Here is a 5,044-nt window from a genome sequence, read left to right as displayed (position 1 = left end):
AAAAAAAAAAAAAAAAAAAGAGATTCTCTTGGAAAGGTTGGTGGAGGGGGCACCTGGATAGTTATGCTTACTAAGCACCTCCTTTGGGCACTTTGCAACATGGCCCCCGTTAATCTTTACAAGTCTGAGAGGTACATATGCTTTTCATTAATGTGGAAACAGAAGCTCTGGAAGTCCAAGTTCTACCCTCCAAGGTCCCACAGCTTGTAAGAGGAATAAGAATGTAGGTGTATGTGTCCCCAGAGCCCAGCCCATTCCCTTCATCCCTCACTACCTCCCCAATAATAAGACCCACAGCTTCTTCCAAATGAGGGATCCAACTTTCATCCTTCTCCCACTATCCTCACTCAGGCCCAGGCCTCCGGGGCCCAGTGGCAACCCCATAAGATTACTGCACTTGGATGAAGAAAGTGAGGAGCAGAGGAGTCAAGTGACTTGCCCTAGGACACAAAGTTAATTGGTGGTAGAAGCAGCATTCAGACCCAGATCCCTTCTCACAGCTAACCAGCCTGCCTTCTTTCCCCCAAGCACTTAGTCTCTTTGGCCCCCAGTTTCTGCATCTATAGAATCAGTCTGGGAGGATCAGTGAACGTGCACAGATACATGGCATTTGCCATGGCTCCTGACATTCACTCAGCATTCAACAAATAATTATTGGACACTTACGAGGAGCAGGACCACCTCTCAGGTCTTGGGATGTGATTGGAAATGAAAGCAAGTCCCTGGTCTGAGAAGAGAATGGGCCAAGGCACAAAGAAAGGGCTCCATAACCCCTCTTGCTAAGTCCCACCTACTGGCTGTGGGAGCTTGGACAAGTCACTCTGTCAGTCTGGTGTTCTCATTTCTGGATCTAGAAAATGGAAAGAAGGCAGAGGGAGATGCTCTACACGGTGTGGCCACTAGGTGTGACTGTCACTGCCCAGCCTCCCTGGTGAGCTCCAACCCTTGTGAGACCAGCAAACCCCTGTCCTCCCTTGACCCATTTTCAGCCATGTCTAGTCCAGGCAGCACCAGCGCTGGGCTAATTGATGACAGGTGCACACTTGGCTTCCTTTCTTCTCCCTCCCACAGTCTCTGCTCCTTGTTCTGTTGCAGACTGACAGCTGCCCAGCCCTGAATCTGATGCAAGCATCTTGTTGGAGGCTGTAAGAGCTGGTGTTCAGGCTGGGCATGGTAGCTCAAGCCTGTAATCCTAGCATGGAAGGTCAAGACAGATGGATTGCTTGAGCTCAGGAGTTTGAGACCAGCCTGAGCAAGAGTGAGACCCCCATCTCTACTAAAAATGGAAAAACTAGCCGGGTATCATGGCAAGCACCTGTAGTCCCAGTTACTTGGGAGGCTCAAACCCAGCAGTTTGAGGTTGCTGTGAGCTATGACCCCATGGCACTCTACTCAGGGTGACAGAGTGAGATCTGTCTCCAAAAAAAAGAAAAAAGTAGCTAGTGTTCAGGGGATATCTCTCAGGCCCTGATGCTGCCCTGAGCAGCAGCCTCAGCTCTTCTCTCCCAAGGGGTGGGGTGGACTTTGCCTGGGTTGGGGTGGGCTGAGCTGGGCTTCTGGTCAGAATCAAGGAGCTCCTCACACAGGAACATAAAATAGTTCTGGGAACAAAATAATCATAGTTGGGGCCACTCTTAAGCACTTAGTGTATCATTTTATTTTATTTTATCCTCTCTGTGTATAAAACCTCATTTTAGAGTTGATAAAATTGAGGTTCAGAAAAGTGAAATGACTCACCCAAGGGACCCAAAGCTTTTGCTCTTTTCTGTCTCCGGGTTGCCAGCCACACCTGGCCCCGCAGTCCCTGCACCCTGTGCCCAACTTTCCAGGCCATGTACAACCAGAGCTGGAGGAACCAGGAACCCAGGACTGGAGAGTCTTGCACCTCCCCTTGGTCACTGCTGTCCCAGCCATCCCTTCCAGGGGCAGCTGCCCCATCTACTCCCCCCAAACTCAGGGTCAGGAAGTGGGGCCACAGTTAGGAGGTGAGGTCAGACCCTCCCTCGCTCCCTGTTGCTGCTTTTAGAACATCATTCTGTCACTTTCTTGCAAAAGCCCCTGCTCTGTCTACCCTCATTCTGCCACCACAATGGCCTTGTCCACAGTACTGCCTCTCATTTGTTGAAACTTTTTGGTATCCCAATTCCTAGTGCATTCTGGGTAACTCCAAAGTCCCAGCCCCTCAGTTCTACAAGTTCCCCGTGTCTGATCACTTTCCCTTCTATCCCATCTTGTTCCCGTCTGGACACTGTCACCAGGTAAGTGCTCACATTTTCCTCTTTGGAGTATCCTCTGTTCTCCAGAGAGATGTAACAATCTCTCATACAACTGTTCTATCTCCCCTGAGCTGACCCTGAGATGCTTTCTCCACTGTCTTCACGCTCTTCTTTGGTCAACCCAGAGTCCCTGATTTATCAGGTCATCTTAACTCTACCCTCTGTCTTTTGGGGTTACACTTGCCTGGCAAAACCCTAACACTGGGACCCCTGAATCAAGGCATGTATTGTCACACGTATGTTTGCCTCTTCATCCTGGACAATCCCTTTGAAATGGCAGAGGAAAAAATACACTGCAGTTTAAAGCAGGTTAGATTATACTGAAAAGAAATCCATGACCCCATAGAGGGCTCCACTAAATTCTTGTGGCTTTTCCCAGAAGAATCCCAGATTTCCTCCTCGGCGACAGAAACAGGCAGGGAGATGTCCACTTTCGTCATCCTGATTGAACATTATATTGGAAGTTCCAGCTGGTGCAATAAGGCAAGAGAAAAACAGACATCCAGATCTGAAGGAAAGAAGCAAAATGGCTTTTATTCACAAAATGGCCTTTATTTCCATGTAGAGTATCTGATGGAATATTTTTAATGGTTATTAGGACTAATAGGTGGATTTAACAATATTATCAGATAAAAGATCAATATACAAAAATCAATTATATTTCAATGTGCCAGAAAATTAGCTACTGGAAATTGAAATTAAAAAAATAAATACAACTCTATACAGTAGCAGCAAAGAATGATGTCTGTCCTGATGTCACTTGGTGTTTGGAAATAAAAAAATGAAGTCTGGCTGGGCACAGGGGCTCATATATGTAGTCCCAATACTTTGGAAGGCTAAAGTGGGAGGATTGCTTGAGGCCAAGAGAATAAGAACAGCCTGGGCAAATATAGCAAGATCATGTCTTTAGGGCCAGGCACAGTGACTCACGCCTGTAATCCTAGCTCTTTGGGAGGCTGAGGTGGGTAGATTGCCTGAGCTCAGGAGTTCGAGACCAGTCTGAGCAAGAGTGAGACCCCATCTCTAAAAATAGCCAGGCTTTGTGACAGGTGCCTATAGTCCCAACTATTTAGGAGGCTGTGACAAGAGGATTGCTCAAGCCCAAGAGTTTGAAGTTGCTATGACCTATGACATCATAGCTACCTAGGGTGACAAAGTGAGACTCTGTCTCAAAAAAAAAATCTTCTCTACAAAAAATATAAACATTAGCTATATGTGGTGGCATGCACCTTTAGTCCCAGTGACTCTCGAGGCTGAGGCAGGAGGCTCACTTGTGCCTAAGAGTTTAAGGTTGCAGTGAGCACAGATGACACCACTGCACTCTAACCTGGGCAATAGAGTGAGACCTTGTCTCAAAAAAAGAAAAGAAAAGAAAAAAAGAAAAAGAAAATGTTGTCTAACTAAGGATACACAAGACCTATATACCCAAAACTATAAAACATTGCTTAAAGGAATTAAAGACTTAAATAAATGGGGAAATACGCCATGCTCACGGATCAAAAGACTCAACACTATTAAGATGTCAATTCTCCCCAAATGGATCCATAAATTGAACAAAATCCCAAATTCCCAACAGACTTTGTTTTGTAGAAATTGACAAGCTGATTCTAAAACTCTTATGAAAATGCAAGAGACTTAGAATAGCCAAAACTATTTGGAAAAGAAAGGAGAAAAACTGGAGGACTTACACTACCTAACTTCGAGATTGTGATAAAACTACAGCACAATCCAGGCAATGTCATATTGGCACAAAGTGGCACAAAGAAATTTGGGGGATGATACAAAGATACAAAGGCAATCTAGTGGAGACAGTCTTTTCAATAAATGGTCCTGGAACAAATGAGCATCTATCTATCTATAAAATAAAATAAAATACCTCATACAAAACTCAACTCAAAGAGGATCATAGACCCAAACATAAATCTAGAAGTATAAAAATTCTAGAAGAAAACCCAAGAGAAAATTTCTGTGACACTGGGTTAGACAAAAATTTCTAAGTAGGAAAACAGTGAAAAAGTAGACTTCTTCAAATTTGAGGACTTCTGCCATGTGAAAAACACTGTTAAGAGAATAAAAATACAAGCCATAGACCTGGAAAGAGTATTTGCAAAGCATGTGATACATAACATTTATCCAAAATATATAAAGAACTCTTAAAGCTCAATAATAAGAGAACAAACAACTCAATTTAAAAAACGGGTACAAGATTTGGCCACTTCGACAAAGAAGATCTACAAATGGTGAATTAGCGTAGGGAAAGCTACTCCTTATTAGTCATCAGGAAAATGTAAATTGTGGTTTCACAATGAGATATCAGTACTAGAATAGCTACCTTTTTTTTTAAATGACAATACCAAGTACTGGTGAGAATACGGAGCAAATGAAACTCTCATGTGCTGCTGGTGGGAATGTAACCTGGTACCATCACTTTGGAAATCAGTTTGGCAGTGGGGGTTTTTTTCTTCTAGAAACAGGGTCTCACTCTGTTGCCCAAGCTGGAGTACAGTGGTGTGATCACAGCTCATAGCTCACTGCAGGCTAGAATTCCAGGGCTCAAGTGATTCTACTGCCTCGGCCTTCCTATTGGCAGAGTTTTAAAATGTTAAATAGCACGAGGCAAGAGGATCTCTTGAGCCCAAGAATTTGAGGTTGCTGTGAGCTCAGATGATACCAGAGTGCTCTGGCCTGGGCTACAGAATGACACTCTGTCTAAATAAATAAATAAAGCTCGGCACCTGTGGCTCAAGTGGCTAAGGCGCCAGCCACAT

Source organism: Otolemur garnettii, unplaced genomic scaffold, assembly GCF_000181295.1.
Source record: "Otolemur garnettii isolate 467f Iridium unplaced genomic scaffold, OtoGar3 scaffold00018, whole genome shotgun sequence".
In the NCBI taxonomy this organism is placed as follows: domain Eukaryota; kingdom Metazoa; phylum Chordata; class Mammalia; order Primates; family Galagidae; genus Otolemur; species Otolemur garnettii.
The sequence above is the reverse complement of the archived record's forward strand: the minus strand, read 5'-3'. Positions refer to the sequence as shown.